Raw genomic sequence first — 21216 nt, 5'->3', positions numbered from 1 at the left:
TAATTGTGAGGATTAGTGTGAGGGTAAGTATAAGGGTTAAGTGTGAGGGTAAGTATAAGGGTTAAGTGTGAGGGTAAGTATAAGGGTTAAGTGTGAGGGTAAGTATAAGGGTTAAGTGTGAGGGTAAGTATAAGGGTTAAGTGTGAGGGTAAGTATAAGGGTTAAGTGTGAGGATATAAGTGTGGCGATAAGTGTGGGGGAGGCTTGGGGGTTAAATGTCAAGGTTAATTATAAGGGCTTAGTATGAGGGTATAAGTGTGAGGATATATGAGGATAAGTGTTAGAGCTAAGTATGAGGGTATAAGTGTGAGGATATATGAGGATAAGTGTTAGAGCTAAGTATGAGGGTATAAGTGTGAGGATAAGTGTTAGAGCTAAGTATGAGGGTATAAGTGTGAGGATATATGAGGATAAGTGTGAGAGCTAAGTATGAGGGTATTAGTATGAGGATAAGTGTGAGAGAGACATACTAACCTTAGTCTCGCTGAACTTGTTGTGGGAGAGCAGGACTTCCTCGCACCTGTAAACCATATTTGCTGGCGAGTAAACACGGCTCAGGTAGACGCTAATCACCACCAAGGTAAGGTATAGGTGAACAGGTAAGGTGTTCCAGGGGTGGGGAGATATCTACCTCTCCACACCTACAGTCCTCCACTCTGCATCACTACTTCTTTTAAACACTTCCACTTGCTTCACTACATCCACCAGTTTATATATATATTTTTTTTTCAGTTTAATATTTCAACTGGTGGTTAATGAGGAAGTGGGGGTGGAGGGTTAACTCTTCCTTTATTTAACGTTAAAATAAAAGTTATGGCGGCGTTCCAATTTAGCAAACACCTGTAATTTACAACACCGATCAACACCTGAATGTCACTGGAGCAAGCAAGTGATCTTTTCTACGTGTGTGTGTGTGTGTGTGTGTGTGTGTGTGTGTGTGTGTGTGTGTGTCCATCATCACTACACTGCACGACACGACACAACGTTATGCATTCATTGCTCCGGCCTTCACACATGACATTCTCTCTACCACAGCGACAAGAAGTAGTAGAGAGATTTTACACCAATATTATCAATGAATAACTTTTTCTACCGCAATATATTCACTCAATATATTATACACTCGCTATTGTCTTCACCCAACCCTCTTATGAGCCCAAGTTACGTACAGTCCGTTAAGTTAGGTACAGTCCGTTAAGTTAGGTACAGTCACATGAGGACTAGCCAAGAGGAGGTGACCATAAGTTGTGCTACAGATGAGAAGATTGCTGCAGAAATTACCCTCCCGACCACAACTACCAACCAGCTGTCTCTTAACCACCTCGTATGTGACCCTTGCATCACCCTTGCATCACCCTCGCATCACCCGGGGACACGTTCATCACTCAAGACACTTTTGGAGGCTTGATGACGGTGGTTCAAGTGGTGAAGGCTTACTGGTGGCACCTCTTGAAGGAAAGGGATGGGTTGGGTGGGGAGGCAGAGGGAGGGAGGGAGGGAGGTGAGGGGAGGTGGGGAGGGGAGGGAGGGAGGGAGAGAGGGGAGGAGAGGGGAGGGAGGGAGGGGTGAGGGAGGGAGGGAGGGGAGGGGAGGGAGGGAGGGAGGGAGGGAGGTGAGGGAGGGGAGGAGGGAGAGAGGGAGGGGAGGGAGGAGAGAGGTGAGGTGAGGGGAGGGAAGTGAGGTGAGGGAGGGAGGTGAGGGAGGGAGGGAGGGAGGGAGGTGAGAAGAGGTGAGGTGAGGTGAGGTGAGGTGAGGGGAGGGAGGAAGGGAGGGTAAAAAAGGAAGGAAGAACATGGAGGGAGGGAGGGAGGGAGGGCAGGTGGCAGCAGCTGGTGCAGACGGTCACTGCTCCCGCTCCCTTCCTCAGGTCATCTCCCTCACCTCCTCCCCACACTCCTCCCTCACCTCCTCCTCTCCCCCACCATCTATCCTCCACTTTCTCTCCTCTCTCACCTCCGCCAATACTCTTCCTCTTCCTCTTCCTCTTCCTCTTCACATCATACAGTTACTCTGACTCATCCTTCTACAGTTCTCTCTCGTGTTCTAGTCCCTCAGGGTACTCAGTGAGGGGCGGGGGAGGGAGGTAGGTAGGTAGGGAGGGAGGAAGGGGGTGTGAGAGACGCCTACAGAATACGCAATGTGGTCAAGAGAGAAGGAGAGAGAGATGGAAAAACTAACTAAACGAAGCAAAACAAAGAAACCAAGTCTCCAGTAACTTCAATATTCATCTAAATAAAAAAAAATAACACTAATAATCAACTTAAAATGAACTGTCGCTATAAAAAAATATATATCCACGTATTTAGTTGTTTTATGTTGTTTTCGCTTTTCAGGGTTAGTGGTGGGTTTGTTTTTGCTTTTTAGTAGTGGTGGTGGTGGTGGTGGCAGTGGTGGTGAGGGTACAGTAGTTCATACCTGGGAGCGGATATACTGTACTACGTGCCCCTGCAACCTCACTCACCGACATTCCTCACACACACACACACACACACACACACACACACACACACACCGGTAATACCTAAGGCCTGAGACAAGGAAGTAAGGAACCTAGCAATGGAGGAGGAGGAGGAGGAGGAGGAGGTAGGTAAGATGGAGGTAATTAAGTGAAGTAGCCAGGCAGGTGTGTGGAGCAGACCCGCTCACACCTGTCGGCCTCACAACAATAACATTCATTCAGACAAACGTTCCAACTATTTGTACGATATCTTAACCCCTTGAGTACGATATCTTAACCCCTTGAGTACGATATCTTAACCCCTTGAGTACGATATCTTAACCCCTTGAGTACGATATCTTAACCCCTTGAGTACGATATCTTAACCCCTTGAGTACGATATCTTAACCCCTTGAGTACGATATCTTAACCCCTTGAGTACGATATCTTAACCCCTTGAGTACGATATCTTAACCCCTTGAGTCCGATATCTTAACCCCTTGAGTGGTTAATCTTCCCGAGAGCTAAACACTAATGGAACACCTGAAGAATTACCACCCCAGCTTATTTTTGTTCACCTGAAGATTAACCCACCCCGAGCCTATTTTGGGGGGTGAGGTTAGATTAGGTGAGGTTAGGTTAGATAGGATAGATTAGGTTAGGTTAGATAGGTTAGATTAGGTGAGGTTAGGTTAGATAGGATAGATTAGATTAGGTTAGGCTGGAGAGTGTAACAGACAGACAGACAGAGAGACAGAGAGACAGACAGGCAGCAGCACACCCCACACCTGGAGAGTGTAACAGAGACAGCAGCACACCCCACACCTGGAGAGTGTAACAGAGACAGCAGCACACCCCACACCTGGAGAGTGTAACAGACAGACAGACAGAGAGACAGAGAGACAGACAGGCAGCAGCACACCCCACACCTGGAGAGTGTAACAGAGACAGCAGCACACCCCACACCTGGAGAGTGTAACAGAGACAGCAGCACACCCCACACCTGGTCTCCCTCCATCACTAAAGGTAAACATTACACCCAGCACGTGGCGTTAGTGTCGATAATAACAAGGAAGGGGAGAAGGTCTACTGTATACACCACACTCTGCCCTACCTCCCCATCTGCCCCACCTCCACCACCCCCTCACCCCCCTCTCAGCTGTGGTCACTCTCCCCAACACACCAGCAGCCACCCCTCGCTCCGCTCCCTTATTATTCATTTAGAAACAAGTAGTGATCTTGTGGACGCTGGCCAGTGTGTTTCTTTACATAATATCCTCGCATTCACGTATTAATTCTATCACTTAACACAGAAATAAAGACGATTTGGAAGGTTTTCGTCCTAAATATATCACTTAAAACAAAAATAAAGACGATTTGGAAGGTTTTCGTCCTAAATATATCACTTAAAACAAAAATAAAGACGATTTGGAAGGTTTTCGTCCTAAATATATCACTTAAAACAAAAATAAAGACGATTTGGAAGGTTTTTATGTGATTATATTTACACAGTAGAATACACCCTAATGATGTAATGAGATATGTGTTATGGTCGAATGTACGTGACCTCGTGTGTATAAACAAGGAGGGGAGAGGAGAAGGGGGACGCATACATGTTAGTTAGTCTGTATTAGGACAAAGTGAGGGCCAGCCACCACCACCACCAGCCGCTGTTGGGGTGGACTGGAGCACGTCGGAAATACCTGCTGAGACCCTTCCCTGTCCCCCTCTGACCCTCCCACACACCCTCCTACGACCCCACACCCTCCTACATAGCCCTCTCACCCTCCCATACACAATCCACTCCGTCCCACACCACATCTCACCCCCCTCTCACACATTCCCCTAACCCACCAGCACACCCCTTCCCCCACGTGTCGTTTTCAACCTCCATAACACGCACCCTCTCCACCACACCCCGTCTACACGCCTCGGGTTCCCACCAAGGAGCAGTAGTGGCCACCACACTTGCCAGACCTGGTGTAAGTCCGTTAGCTAGTTCAAAGGGCACCGCTGTAAGGCCGCCCGCCCGCCCGCCCCTCCGTCCTCCACCACAACCGTCAACTTTCAACTACGCCTCCACGAGTTGCCTCAGCCCCCCCACCAGCCCTGCTCCCTGCCCTGCCCACAACTGTCACTATTATTGCCGACCTTCCACACTCACTTCACTGATCACTGTTTTGACCACAACTCAACAGAAGCAGCGATGAAAACAAACAACTTTGGCCCAACAATCCAGGTACTGGTATTGTACGCACTCGGGCACAAGGCACATTTTTCTTCTTATCGTTTCCATTATCACTTCACTAAAGACACTGTTGTTCTGTAACATTCACTAGTATATAATAGATCCTGGTGGAGGAGCTTTAAGCCCAAGTAACAGCAGGTAAAGACGTAGACCCACACCTGCACACACAGCTATAGCACCTGCCAGCCTATCCACGGCAGAACACTCATCACTACTGCCGGAATATCGCGCGCGACGCACCACCACCACCACGCCGCCCTTCCAGGCAGCCGGGTACCTGCTCTCAACCACAAAAACCTCATTCACTCATAATCTCTCACTTTGTAACTAATATTCACACACACATCACCATCCCTAACTTCATCACCACCACAAGACCGAGTCAAAACCTTAATTAACGATACAGGTAAGTGATTAATAATAGAAACACTACAGGACTAACAGGTAACCCTCGCCAGCCTCTTGAGAAAGTCCGCTAAGGTTGCTGGAGCAGCGCCTCGGCATCTGTCACGCCATCCACTCATTTATGCCTCAATTAATACATCTAAACAACCAACAAAACAATAAACACATTAAACAAAACAACAGAGTTCCTCCCCACCAAACAACAACCTCCTCCTCACCCCAACATGGCCGCCTGGAACCAAAACAAAGCTCACTATTTGGCATCATCATCATCATCACCATCATGGACCAGGCCAATTACCGGGCCACCGAGCGAGCGTCCCACGTTCAGGGCCCCTTACCTTCACCAGGGAGAACCTATCGTAACGCTCCATACAGGGCCGCTCCACACATGCCACACACACACATGCACACACACACACACACACACACACACACACACAGATATTATATTTAGTTTTCATTTACATATGGACAGACGGATACTGCCGCCAGCCACCACCACGTCTACCCGCATTACAAGATCACTACCAAGATGAATTCAGGAAGTATAATCTGATACCTGGACACAGACACCCACCCACAGCGACCACTAGGCGATATATACCTGTAGGAAGAGTTAGGTTAGGTTTTTCCTCAACGCCGTCATCAAGGAGGTTGAACCCAGTCCTCTAGACGTGGAAATAAAAATAAATACAAAAATAAAAAATAAAATCATATCGGCGAATTGAATGTAAATATTGACTCGCTAAGAATCCAAAAACACTGGAGGTATTTGATCTGACGTGACGCTAACAACCCTTAACCCCCCTCACATGGCACTAACAACCCTTAACCCCCCTCACATGACACTAACAACCCTTAACACCCCTCACATGACACTAACAACCAACACCCTACATGACACTAACAACCCTTAACCCCTCACATGACACTAACAACCCTTAACCCCTCATGACACTAACATTATAACCCCCTCATGACACTAACAACCCTTAACACCCCTCATGACACTAACAACCCTTAACCCCCCTCACATGACACTAACAACCTTAACACCCCTCTCAGCACTAACAACCCTTAACCCCCTCACGAGCACTAACAACCCTTAACCCCCTCACATGACACTAACAACCCTAACACCCTCTGACACATAACAACCCTTAACACCCCTCACATGACACTAACAACCCTTAACCCCCCACATGACACTAACAACCCTTAACACCCCTCATGACACTAACAACCCTAACCCCCTCACATGACACTAACAACCCTTAACCCCCCTCATGACACTAACAACCCCACGAGTAGAGGAAGGAAGGTCACTGCTATGTGTCTCAATGTTGTTCTTATTGTCACTCCTGTTTATTTTTCTGGGTAAAATAAACTTTTTAATATCCATAAAATTATAAAACTTTCTTCAACTTATTCATTTTTGGTTTGTTTTTACTCTGTTATATTTATTGTATTATTATTATTATTCATTATAAATTACACTTTAGTTATACAGGAGTTTTTTTTTAGGACACACACACACACACACACACACACACACACACACACACACACACACACCGCTACAGGACATCCACCTGATAGTATCATCTGGGAGGTGAAGCCATCATAATTTGGTCAATACAGTTGGGCGTGACCATCAGAGGCGTGTGTGATGGCTCTTCAGTCTTCACTCATCATCACTAGTTTTCTTTCCTGACCAACAACACTTCACCGCTACATCAACAATCGTCCACTCATGTGTGTGTGTGTGTGTGTGTGTGTGTGTGTGTGTGTGTGTGTAAGATGCAGGTGGTATATGTCTATGTGTGTATGTGTTTGAGAGAGGGGAGGAGGGGCATGTACCATACAGGTGTATGTGAGGAGGTGAATTAACAAGAACCTATTGATGTGGGTGTGAACTGTGACAGGTAAGAGGGAGACAGAAGCTAGCTAAGATGATGATGATGATGATGATGATGATGATGATGATGGTGGTAGTGGTGGTGGTGGTGGTGGTGGTGGTGGTGGTGATGATGGTGGTGGTGATGATGGTGGTGGTGGTGATGGTAATGGGTGGTGGTGTGGTGGTGGTGGTGGTGGTGATGGTGGTGGTGGTGGTGGTGGTGGTGGTGGTGGTGGTGGTGGTGATGGTGGTGGTGGTGGTGGTGGTAGGTAGAGACTGGGCAAGGTTTTATTTGTGGGGGGTAGAAAAAGGGTGAAAGAAGATTAGATGAGGGAGGTGGAGAAGAGAGAGAGAACCTTAGGGAAGGAGGGAGGGAGGAGGGAGTCCACACCACAAGAGAGCCAGCCACTGAGCCACCTGAAAGTGATCCCAGATCCATCCTGTGGTGAGGCAGAACCCAAGCTGACTCACCAGGTTACCACGTCTACACCCACCACCACACCACACAACTCTCCCTCCCTTCCTTCCCCCACCCACACACATCACCACCCCATCTTCCGACCCTACCACAACACATCATTTTCCCCCCACCCCTCCTCCCCACCACAACACCACCACACATCACCACCCCATCTCCCGACCCTACCACAACACATCATTTCCCTCCCCCACCCCTCCTCTCCCCACCACAACACCACCACACATCACCACCCCATCTCCTGACCCTACAACACATCATTTCCCCCCTCCTCTCCCCCACCACAACACCACCACACATCACCACCCCATCTCCCGACCTACACAACACATCATTTCCCCCACCCCTCCTCTCCCCCACCACAACACCCCCTCCCCGGGCCCGTCTGCACAAGCCACTATCATTACTATCAATTTCCTTTTTCATGTGGATTTCTCTTATCTATAAATAGAAGAATATCCACACAGGTAAACGACTAGATTAATATCCACCTCCAGTATATTAAGTGGTAAGACGTAGGGTAAAGGTGAAGGCCGCAGTAACAATAGAGGATGACGATACGATGTGGTCGACGGGCTGAGGTGAACGTGACAACAATGACGTGACAACAACACCGAACGTGACAACACAACAATAACGTGACGTGACATAAAGTATATCTCTCTCTCTCTCTCTCTCTCTCTTTTTTTTAGTTACATAAAGTGAAAACAGTAGTAACACCCCCATAACACTACAGTAACGTCAAACAACAACACATCCTCAAGAGAAAGAGGCGAGGAGTCAGATACCTTACTGTCGATAATCACACCAACGAGAGGACAGGAATCGATATTACATAGGTGGTGACATTATACTGGATTAAGATAACATATGAGAGAGGGGAAGGGGAAAGGAGGAAAGGGGGAGGGGAAAGGGGGAGGGCTGCAGGCGACCCACTGGCGAGAGAAATCTAAGTTTCAGACGCCAGAAGTAAACAAAAAAGTCTGGCTACACGTGTGATGCTGGCTGGGAGATACAACACTATATTGTATTGTACTTTACCGATGATGTTGCTCATATTATGTAACAATAATAATAATAATAATAATAATAATAATAATAATAGATAAAAGATAATAACAAAGATAATAATAACTAACAGTCTCCCAAAACAAGATAATTACAGGTGATGGTAACAAAATATTTAACATGGCTTCATCACCACCACAACCACTACCAAAGACGCACGCAAAGTCTGGTGTGTTTAGCCTCTGCAGAAAGTCCCAGTTTATATACCACAATTAGATGCAATTTACCGATTTAGAACACGTCTGCCTGATGTGTACTCAGTGTTGTCCCAAACGTCCAGTCCCCTTTACTAGTGTGTTTACAGAGGCTCGTCATGTAAACATTCAACAAATCATTACATTGATATATTTGTTTTAATATTGTTTTCATTGGAGTCCATAGTATGTTTACTAGTGGGAATTTCTATCAGTCGAATGTAAATAAACACAGCGCTGCAACACTGCACAAAACCTGACGAGCCCCTGTAAACACACTAGTGAAGGGGACTGTTCCATGGACTGTACACACAACCTCTGAGTTATTTTCACCAGCGACTGTCAAGTATATAAAGGCAATGCTAGATTAATTTCACCGTAACTTCAGAATATTGGGTCAATTAGTTTTTCACTGTTCTTTACTGATACGTAAACACAGTGAGATTAAGAATTTGATTGTGAATAAAATAATAAATAAATAAATAATTATATTTCCATCTTCCACACACACACACACACACACACACACACACACACACGCACGCGCGCGTGCGCGCGACTTCTCCTCCAGCTAACCATGAAGATAATATTATTTTATTAACATTACAACCGCACGCAAACTACAGAAACACGATGTATGGAAGTTATATTGAATAATTTTGTGAATCAGAAAGCGGCGCCTGATTATAGAGGTGTGAAGGAAGGCTGATGGAGGTTCCAAACATACACACACAGAGTTTATGGAGGTTCGTAACAATGACACACAGGTACACATATACACGCAGACACATACAGACATAGACGTACACACACAGACGTTACACAGACACACATAGATACACGCACACAGAAATTTATGGAGGTTCGTAACAAAAGAGATGTGTGTTGAAATTATCCCTCATACAGACAGACAGACAGAGACAGACAGACAGACAGACACAGACAGACAGACACATGGTAAAACCTCAACCTCCCTTACCGGCCTCCATAAACACCACCAAACACTGCTCCAAAATTTAGCCCCGTACCCACCACTACCATCACCACACCCACCACCACCATCACCACACCCACCACTACCATCACCACACCCACCATCACCACACCCACCACCACCATATCCACCACGATCACCTAATACACCCACCACCACCTAACACCACAATACTTCCCCACCAGAACACTAGTACACTACCCAGTATAACACACACACACACACACACACACACACAATACGACACAGTAACACACATGCCCACAACAAGACCATCAAAAGAGTTAAACTGACTCACTCTGACGTCTATAGTTGAGTTCTTAACAGCTGTAGCCATCTCTCTACTCCTATTACTACTACTTATTCTTCTAAATGGCCTCCAGCCTCTCCCAATAGCCATTCCTTCGCCACCATTTATACACACCTTCAACGTATACCCGTACTCTGGATATCGACCCGGGAGGAGACAGGAGTTTCCACCAGACTAACACCATTACCTCTAGCAAGACGAACAGTAAGGGTATAACCGTAAGAGTTCGTCCACACTCGTCCTACCTGAGTTACGACTTTCTGAATCATTAATGTGTTCAACACCACAACCACCCACCCCCACCCACCCAGGAAGTTGATTGTTTAACTGAGAGATGAAGTAGAAGGAAACTCATCAATTTGTAAATAACGTGGAAGTGAATTTGATGGGTGATAATCGTGTGTGTGTGTGTGTGTGTGTGTGTGTGTGTGTGTGTGTGTGTGTGTAGCACCAGCAACCAAGACATGGTCACAACATCAGCACCGTCAAGGTCAGTGTATGTCCGTGTGTGGTGCTACCCTCCTGACCACCACCACCAACATCCAACCCTTTACACCACACCTAACCCACCACCACCACCACCCACACTCACACCTCCACCAATCTATCAACCAAAAGGTATTCTCACTCCAGCTGTTATATTGTTTGATCTGATCCCCATAAAGGCTCTCTGGAGATCCTAAAAAATCTTATCCAGGAACACTGTAGTCGCTTGTACAACTAACCTAACCTAACCTAACCTAATTTATCTCCTTTTTTTTCTCATGGACTTTATAAAACAGGACAATCGACGCCCTGTACACTAACTGACCCATAATTCACTGGACTACACAGGGTTACGGCCACCAGGACAGAGAGCAGAGCAGCAGCACAACAACACTCACACCCACAAACTTTGAGACTGACTGGCCGAGGGAGGGGCGAGCTCTGGTGATGGTCAACCCCAGGACGCACCCGACCCTTGTGTGGGGGAGGGAGGGAGGAAGAAGGAGGGAGAGGGGAGGAGGAAAGGAGAGAGGTAGCGGAGGAAAAGGAAAAGAGGGAGGGGGATAATGGCAATATCGTTCCTAAGTACTTCTCCCTCTCCCCCTCTTGTACCTTAGCAGCCCCGATATTGATCTGCTGTAGGCCGTGTGTGTGGTAGGCCGTTCAGCACTCGATACTCTACTGTTTTGAGATGGTGGTGGTGGTGGTGGTGGTGGTGGTGCAGCATCAGGAGGCAAGCGAACGAGGGTTGGGTCAGTCGATAGTAAATAACAATACCTGGCAACTGTACTCAGCCCAGGTCAACTCAGGTCACGAACTTTTTGAGACAGTCATTCAGCGAGTCCGGTTTAGTGGAGACAGAGAGTTTCTTATACCTGAGGCATTTAAAAGGGCCAGTTCACCTTTTCTCTGTGGGCGTGACCTTACCTGACTTCACCGGACGCCCAACCACTCCTTACAACAAGCCATTCCTATACAGAACACTCATTATAACTACCAAGACAGCTATGGTTTGATATTCTTACATACACACTCAAATATAACCTAATTGTTGCTTTTATCGAGACAAACTGAATCAAACAAAAAATAATAATCCATAATCATATAAATACAACGTTTACGAAATACTAATAAAAACACAAACACAAACTTCAATCAATTTAATAAACAAAACAAAATTAATTATGTCCCGGAAACACAAAATTTAAATCAATATTATTAATAAACAGAACAAACTGATCTAGGAAGTGTTGAAGAGAACTAAGTAAACCTCTGTGTTTGTTTCTCTTCCAGTAACTCACAACAATGAGTGACTGCAACGAGGAATTTATTTAACGCCGCTAAGCCAATACTGAGGGCAGCTGGCGCGCTACACACACACCCCCCTCTTGTACGGGATCTGCCAAATAAGGCTCGCCAACAGCAGCCCTTGACCCGCCACACATACCAAACCTTTGCTACACTCAACCTGCAACAATTCATTACCCAACTTAATCTCAAGTTACCTTTAGGGAATGCGGCCATGAAGGGGAGATGAGGAGAGATGCTATTATTATCCAGTAAAAATGTATAACAAGTTAGCTACCTTAAGCATCTCAAGGCAACGTGACCTACCATAACCTAACTACCAACAACAGAGGCGGATCAAGGAATATCAAATGGAGGGTGGGGGGTCCAAGAAGCTTTGGGTGGGGCACTGTAGGCCCCCATATGTTTTAATCTGACCAATATCATGGTCATTTGAAGCCATGTGCACTTGATACTAGGAGATATTCTGAAGTCAATAGTAATTACTTTTTACTACGCCCGAGTACAAACTGCATTAAAGAAAAAGTACTGGAGTTTTGATGATAAAGGGGAGGAAGACCACAAGTAACCTCCGTAGATCCGCCCTGGAGCAGGTGAGGAAGATGAGCGCCTCTGGACAATAACTATGCTCTATGTTGCAACCCCGCACCGTGTGGCTGACTGGTGTGGGCCAATGTTGTGTCCGACACTCGCTCTTGTCATCTCGAACCATTTGCTTATTAAAATTTGACCCGAGTTTTTGAGTATTCGTTATCTAAAGAGTTTTATCATGTTCCCTGCTATAAAACACTGATAGGAGGGGGGAGGGGGGAGGGATGATGGTGGGGAGGGAGGAGATGGTGTCATGGTGGACGGAAGGATGGTGGAGGGTGGAGTGGTGGAGGGAGGAGGGATGCCAGTCGAGCACATCCCACCCCATCACCAACACATCCCCACCCTAGCACCTCCCCGCCTCACCCCAACACCTGTTTACATCACAGTCAAATGAAAACAAACACAAGACTCAGCTGAAGCTACGTGAGAGGTAGAGACATCCTGAGTGAATAGGATACCCTCACCACCCGAGTCCAAATGGGCCCCTCCAACGTCCTAAGAGGCCCCAATGTAACCTCTTTAGGATTGGGACTCAAGATGCAGAGCCCACACACACACACACACACACACACACACACACACACACACACACACACACACACACACACTCAATATTGCGTCCTTCCATCACTTAAGGTTCAATTTCAATCCGACTTGGGGTTACACAGCACTTATCCACTCCTTGTATCTAAAGTGCCTGGCCCGCAAGATGACTGTCAAGCACCACCAACAAGGCACTACCACTATCACCACCACTACTGTCACCACTATCACCACCACCCCTACTTCTACCATCACCACCAACATCACCACCACTACTTCCACAATCATCACCACTATCACCACCACTACCACCACTATCATCACCACTACCATCATCACCACTACCACCACCACTACCACCACTATCATCACCACTACCATCACCACCACTACTACCACTATCATCACCACTATCACCACCACTACCACCTGGGCTTTACCTTGGAGCTATACCGCTATAAGTCGACAGAGGTGTTCCTGGGAGAGGTCACGACCTTTCCCAGTACGACGGTGTATGTGGAAAGGATTCTGGAGGCTGGGGGTTAGTTTGGAGGTTGTAGGAGGTTATAGGGGGTTCTTGGAGGGTTGTAGGGGCTGGGGTTCTTGGGGGTTGTGGGGGGCTGGGGTTCTGTGGAGGGGTTGTAGGGGTTTAGGGTTCTTGGAGGGGGTTGTGGGGGCTGGGTTTTGAGGTAGGGGTTTAGGGGTTCTTGGAGGGGTGTAGGGGTTGGGGTTCTTGGAGGGGGGCTGGGGCTGGGGTTCTGGAGTAGGGGAGGGTTCTGGAGGGTTGTGGGGGGGCTGGGGTTCTGAGGGTGTAGGGAAGGGTCTGGAGGGTTGGGGGGCTGGGCTTAGGGGGGTGGGGGCTGGGGTTCTTGGAGGGTGTGGGGGGCGTTCTTGGAGGGGTGTTCTTGGAGGGTAGGGGTTAAGGTCTGTGGGATGTTTCATCGTTACCATTGAGTAACCCCACACGCACGCACGCAAACGCACACACACACTCAAACACATACTTTCTCCTTCCTCCTCCTCCAACCCTTCTCCTCCATTCACTCTACTTCTTCCTAACTCCTTCTTCCTCTATCTTATACTTTCCTCCTCCAACCCTCTTCCCGTGTGTGTGTGTGTGTACTTACGTCTGTCTGGCCTTTCCTCCACACACAAGTCACGACCCAACAAGATAGCGAGGTGGTGGGTGAGGAGGTCGACTTATCTCAGGTGATAGAGGTGCACCGGGAACAAACAGAGTCACTCAGCCTGGGTTAGGTGTAGAGTAAAGGTAACGACATACTGTACAGGTAATGTTTTAGGAGGGCTCTCTCTCTCTCTCTCTCACATACCATCAAGCACAAAGACACACATCCAGACCCCAACACAAGCTTGACATTTAGGTAATTACAGGAGCAGAATAATCGATTACACTTATTTTGGCTGAGTAATCGATTGTGACTAAAAACTAACAACATCTCATCTAAAAACAGTAATTGAATAACATATAATTTTCTTAAATAATCGTGAAGAACAAATAACCGGAAAAATCTATTTTTCAGAGTTGTATGAATAGTATTTAGTGTGTGTGTGTGTGTGTGTGTGTGTGTGTGTGTGTGTGCGTGTGTGTGTGTGAATCACTGAAACACGTAAACAAACATTCTGGTCTAACGGATATTTTATTATACCAATGTATGGAAACGATAATTATGGAGAGGGGGAGGAGGGAGAGGGGAGGGGGACAGGGAGAGGGGGAAGGGGAGAGAGGGAGGGGGAAGGAGAAAGGGAGGGAAGAGGAAGAGGGGGAAGGGAGAGAGGAGGAGGAAGGGGGAAGGGAGAGAGGGAGGGGGAGGAGGGAGAGGGGAAGAGGAGAGGAAGAGGGGAAGGGAGAGGCGATGGAAAAGGAGAGGAAGGATGAAAGATGGAAGAGACGAGAAAAGGGAAAGATGGGGAGAAGGAGAGAGGAAGGACGACAGTGGAGACAGGTGAGAGGATGTGGACAGAGCCATCAGACAGGTAAAGGTCGACCACTACAGTAGGGAAACAGTGCAACGTGACAGGTAAGTTCAGCGGGGCGGGTGTGTGGGTGGGGTGAGGTAGCAAGGGGAGAGGGGTGGGTGTTACACCATACCGACTCACCCACTTTAACTTGCGTAGGAGGAAGAAGAGGAGAAGTAGGAGGAGAAAGAGGAGAAAGGATGACTAACTAACCTAACCCCAAAAATTAATGTTAAAAAGGGTGGTTAATCTTCAGGTGATCCAACCAACCCAAAATGTTAAAATTTCCATCAAACAGGTAAACTGTACAGGTGTTTGAACGATAGAGGAGGTTGGCGACACACACACACACACACACACACACACACACACACACACACACACACACACACACACACACACACACACACACACACTGGAAGGTGAGAAACAGACAAAGACATTATCAGGCAAATCGGTAGAGAGAGAAGGAGGTAAAATAAGAAGGAAAAAGGGGAGAGGTGAGGGGGTAAGAGTGAAGAGGTCGACTAGTGGGTGTGACGCCTTACTACTGTGAGGTGGGGGAAGCGGGTGGTGGGAGGGTGGGTGGGGAGGGCGGGTGGGTGGGGTAGGAAGTGGCGGAGCAGAAGAGTGGGGTATAGGCTTAGCGCCCGCCCCCATCGTGTGGGAGGGTCGGGGGGTGAAAACTGAATGGTGGGAGGGGCACAGGTAAGTAGAGAGAGGGGGGTCTGCTACACATGCCACAAACAGGTTTTGTCGCCCCGCCGTCGCTGCCAGTATCTCCAGCGTGTGTGTGGAGGCTGAGGGGCTGGACTTGGCTGAAGTTTAATTAAGCCTCCAAGAACGGGACACATAGCCCAAGGCCCTCCTCCTCTTCCTATCCCACCCCCACCATCCTCCTCCCCCCACCTCCCTGCCTCAATACAACTTTTCAAACGAAGCTCCTGACTCCCTGCACTCTCTCTCAACCTCAGCTCTTTGAAAATTCTATCTACCTTCTGTCACCTGCATTACCCCTACCTGTTCACCAGATGATAATGAATCAGTCAGTCCGTTCACCTGTGTCTAGTAGCAGTGTCGCCATTACAGTAATTCATCACACACACACACACATGTCGCGGCCGTGTGTTGGGACTGGATGGAAGGAAGGAAGGAAGGAAGGAAGGAAGGAAGGAAGGAAGGAAATAAGAGAGGCAGAGAAGGAGGGAGGGAGGGAGAAAAGGATAGAGGGAGGAGCACCACTTGACAACAGAGGGGTTTGTACACAATGGTCACTCCTGCAAAAAAGTACCACCACGACCGACCAATCCAGCGACTGTATTTTCTTGTTTTTCTCAGACGACATAAGCCACCACCCTACCCTAGTACCCTACCCTGCCCTACCCCACCCTGTCCTGCCCTACCCTACCCTAGTACCCTGCCCTGCCCTACCCTACCCTACCCTGCCCCGACCTAATCTACCCAACACTAACCCTGAGATTGTTAGGTTAGGGTTGATTTGTTGTGGTCTGTTTTAAAGAAATAATTGTAAAATAAAATATATATTAATTGCGCGTTACCTAAAACAACCCTTGAATCGTCGGGTTTAATAATGATAATAATAACATTGTCTCAAAGTTCGTGGTACTTATACAACACTGTGTAACCTGTTGATGGGTACAGAGATCAGGTGAAGAGAGCAAGTGATAAGACAGACACACACACTGGACCAGCCTGCAGCCACACACACACACACACACACACACACACACACACACACACAGACACAGATGAAAGTCTCCAGTGGCAGAGAAACTTAACTACTCTCGTCAGTATTCAACACAGGTACACATGAATCACTGTTTTTATATACAAGACAAATGTTTTCCTTAATAACTGTCTCTCTCTCTCACACCACTACTACTACTACTACTACATATAATAATAATGGTTGCCCCTCGTGTAACGAGGATGGCCGGCCCTAGGGCCACCTAGGCGTGAATTTGTTTAAGGTGTAGAAGCTGTCGCCAACACAACAACCACACCCTGAGATAACGAGTTGCATGACCCAGTGTCAAGGAATAGTCCGAGAAGACCGGACAACTCGCCAACTGCACTGGCTAACCATTACCTCGGAACACGATCCCCAAATCGATTTACATCCAGGTTCCCAATTACTGCTGGGTGACAGAGGCAAATGGCGTAAAGAAACTTGCCCATAGTTTCACCCTGCCCGGGGATCGAACCCGGGTCCGCTCGCTTGCTGACCATTACACCACAGGTCGCCACAAAACGTCTACACACACACACACACACACACACACACCAAAAAGTATCTATACGGTGGTGGTCGATGAATTTCACAATGAACACTACGACTCCTGTTGTGTCGCAGTGTCTCACACGAAATCGTCAAGATACTTTTATTTTTTACTGAGTACATAAACCTAACTGTTTAATGTACACCATAAAGTAATGAACCAAAAATAAACCAAGATTCTTACCTTAACAAGACTCTTTCCTTGATCACCAGTTAAGGGTCAGGGTCAGGCTAGGGAGGTTAATTATCTTTGTGACGCTGGACCCTGACTGTGACTTGATGACCTTTATAAGGGTACAGTGCTACACCGTCAGTACTACTGCCCTGACAGCCTCACCTGGACCTACACCCTTGATAATGTGGGTTACGGGGTCAGACCAGTGTGTGTGTGTGTGTTCATGCATGCATGCATACACACACACACACAGTCTTAGGAAGTACTGTCAGGCCTCCGTCTCAACAGCCAGTCTGTCACGGGGGCTCCCAGCTGTCAAGTACAGGTCGTTTACACACGCAGGGTTAGCCAACAATACATCACCATAAAACACAATAACCCTCACACAACCTCTCCCATTACACCATACACACCCCCGGTTCGCCTTCCTCGCCACACCCAACCTTTCCCAGTACCGACCCCCAGTTCACCCTCCTCGCCACACACCCCCTGATGACCTGACCTGACCTGGGCCTAGGTGGATAACACGCTCAGTAAAATAATCATAATGTATCAAAAACGTGTTTCACTTTCCTTATCATGAGGTTTGACTTGTTCCCAACAGGGCGTCTCTTAACACACGAGGGAGGTGGGTGTGGCAGGGGGAGATGGGGAGAGTAGGAGTAGGAAAGGTCACAAGACAGCAGAAGTGGGGGGGGAGGGGGGAGAGGAAAAGGGAAGATCAGGTCACAAGACAGCAGGAATGAGGCAGAGGTAAGGGTAGAGGGGGGCGGGGGGAGGTCCTCGGGCGGGGTCAACAGAATCGGGTGGGTCGTGTGGGCGTGTTAAGTTTCATCCACTCCCTTTGTTGAGAAAAAAATACATCACCCAAGAAAACAACCTATTTATCCAACCCAGGGAGAACTATTATTATTACAGTGATCTATAGTACATCATACCAGGTGTCTCTCGAGAGGGAAGTTCAAAAGATGTCCAAGTCTTTAAACTGCTAGGGGAACATGTGAGCACGGGGGTGGAGGAGACTGCAGTGGGAGCGGGTAAACAAAGTGAAAGGTTACAGGGAAATAGTGTTAGGAATGATGACAAAACTAAATTAGACAGCGATTAAAAACCTAAATGCGGTAAAGGGAGGACTGAGAACACGACTAACTTAAATGTCTACTACGCGAACAGTAGAAGTATGAGAAACAAAATGGATGATATTAGGGCCTTGGTATGTACCGAAAAAATCGATATAATAGCATTCACTGAAACATGGATCAACCTAGACACACGTGAGTTACCTGTGGAATACCAAATTGCAGGTTACAAATTATTCCATACCGATAGGCAGATTAGGAAAGGAGGCGGAGTAGCAATCTATGTCAGGGATAATCTGAAGTGTGAAATAAATATGGAAATCAAAACTGAGAGGATTACAGAAACAATTTGGATAGAATCAATCGATGGTAGGGATAAATTAATCACAGGAGTAATATATAGACCTCCTAATCTTGATAGAGTTAATGAGCGATCCACCGGGGTAATAATATACTAGATTTAGTTCTGTCGAACAGAGAAAACCTCATTAGCAATGTCGAGGTAGGGAACAAACTTGCAAACAGCGATCACAAAGAAACTAGATTCCAGTTAGAATTTCAGGACAGCCGTAAGGAATATTCCACTTAAGTCCCAGATTTCAGAAGGGCAAACTTTGATAGTTTGAAGAGGCAGCTGAGAGAAGGGGTGTCACGCCTGGGGGTGAACTACATGACGAGTGGAACAAGTTACCAAATATCATCATTAACTCGAATACGCTGGATAGCTTCAAACTTAGGTTGGATGGATATATGAGCAATAGGGGTTGGGTGTAAATGGGACTGCCTAGTATGGGCCAATAGGCCCGCTGCAGTTTCCTCCATTCGTATGATCTTATACCAGGTGTGTTTGGGTAATTAGTCTACCTACACAAAATCCCCAATTCAGGTGTTGCCATTTTTAACACCTGTGGTCTTGAAGGTGAGATGAAGTCTATTTACTCTTCCTTACCTATACCCATACCTATAAGTGTACCCATACCTATACCCACACCTATAAGTGTACCCATATCTATACCCATACCTATAAGTGTACCCATATCTATACCTATACCCATCCCGATACAAGTACACACACCCCAAGAAGTATCTTCACGCTTCTGTGCAAGACAATATGCATGTTCCAATAAAGATCATTATCCCACACACCCAATTACCATTAAGTTGACTTGATGATGAAAACATAATGAAATGGTAACAAACAAATGGACATATCTAACTTAAATGGCGTATGAGAGTAGCGGGGCATAACAAGAGATTTACACAACACACACACACCAGAACCACAATGAGACGACAAACAACCCAATTAGCCCTAACGAGGTACCATAAAGTGTACTCTTACCTAACTACTGTTCCTGCAATATGAACCCCACCCATTACCGCACTAACTCTCTGTATAACACTGAAATAGACTATTAACGAGAGAGAGAGAGAGAGAGAGAGAGAGAGAGAGAGAGAGAGAGAGAGATTTACGACTAACCTTCGAAACTTAATTCTCGAGAAACTTGAGAAACTTCCTGGGTACAGATGGTACATACCCATACCTATACCCATACCCATACCCGTACCCACACCCTTACCCCTACCCATACCCTTACCTATACCCCTACCCTTACCTATACCCCTACACCCTACCCATACCTATACCCCTACCTATACCCCTACCTATACCCCTACTCATATCCTTACCTATACCCCTACCCATAACCCCTACCTATCCCCAAGCATATGAGAGCCACAAAAAGTACAAATGTTATACAGATATGGTAATTAGCGTGATGTGACCAGGTGTCCCACGTTCAACCTGCAGTTAGTTAGTACAGTGAAACCTCTAATTAAGGGACTATATGGAGAGGAAGTCCGTTATATGGAGGGTCCGTTAGATGTGACCTTCCCCCATCTCACTTAATATAGGGAGAGAGAGTAAGAGTGTGTGTGTGTGTGTGTGTGTGTGTGTGTGTGTGTGATGTGGTGCTGGAGTGTGTGTGTGTGTGTGTGTCTAAGAGAAAGTTCCACGTGCTATAAGTCTTATAAAAATCAGTTTATCTAAGTATAAGAAGTGGCTTGGGTAGGTTCTGGTTCAGCACACAGGTCCAACACAACCGCTTCTGAAGCACTCACTCGAACACACCACCGCTACAAGGCTCCTCCTCCTTCGTCGTCCCTCCGTCATCGTCTCAACATGGCACCCAACACTTCACCTCACAACATAAGAACATAAGAATGGAGGAAACTGCAGCGGGCCTATTGGCCCATACTGGGCAGTCCCGTTTACACCCAACCCCTATTGCTCATATAAGCATCCAACCTATGTTTGAAGCAATTCAGCGTATTCGAGTTAATGATGATATTTGGTAACTTGTTCCATTCATCCACTACTCTGTTTCCAAACCAGTGCTTACCTATTTCACGCTTAAATCTAAATTTGTCTAATTTAAAACCATTGTTACGAGTTCGCTCCTGGTTGGATAGTTTGAGTACCTTTGTAATGTCCCCTTTGTTTAGCCCTGACTTCCATTTATACACCTCTATCAGGTCGCCCCTCGCTCTACAGTACGTCTCTCGAGGGAGTGCAAATTAAGATGCTTTAACCTGTCTCCATACTCAAGGTTCCTAATGCCCGGGATTAGTCTTGTCATTCTCCTCTGAATTCTTTCCAATGATTCTATATCCATCCTGTAATACGGTGACCAGAACTGAGCTGAGTAATCCAAGTGA

General features: G+C 46.9%; 1 protein-coding gene across 8 annotated transcripts in view; it reads right to left on the bottom strand.

Moving 5' to 3' along the window:
• The window catches only part of LOC121858212 (formin-binding protein 1-like), a 155620-nt gene that overhangs the window by 75788 nt on the left and 58616 nt on the right, over positions 1-21216 (bottom strand). The window contains exons 1-2 of one of the 8 annotated variants that reach the window (XM_042354442.1): positions 10849-10865; positions 475-840 (exon numbers count right to left, since the gene is read on the bottom strand). The exons of 6 other annotated variants lie outside the window; for them this stretch is intronic. The gene's annotated coding sequence lies outside the window, so the exon portion shown is untranslated. Of the gene's footprint in view, positions 1-474; positions 841-4843; positions 4900-10848; positions 10866-21216 lie in introns of those variants that run through there. One more of the 8 variants, XM_042354441.1, reaches the window with a different exon arrangement.

Source organism: Homarus americanus, unplaced genomic scaffold, assembly GCF_018991925.1.
Source record: "Homarus americanus isolate GMGI-L3 unplaced genomic scaffold, GMGI_Hamer_2.0 scaffold57980, whole genome shotgun sequence".
Lineage (NCBI taxonomy): Eukaryota > Metazoa > Arthropoda > Malacostraca > Decapoda > Nephropidae > Homarus > Homarus americanus.
The sequence above is the reverse complement of the archived record's forward strand: the minus strand, read 5'-3'. Positions and strand labels throughout refer to the sequence as shown.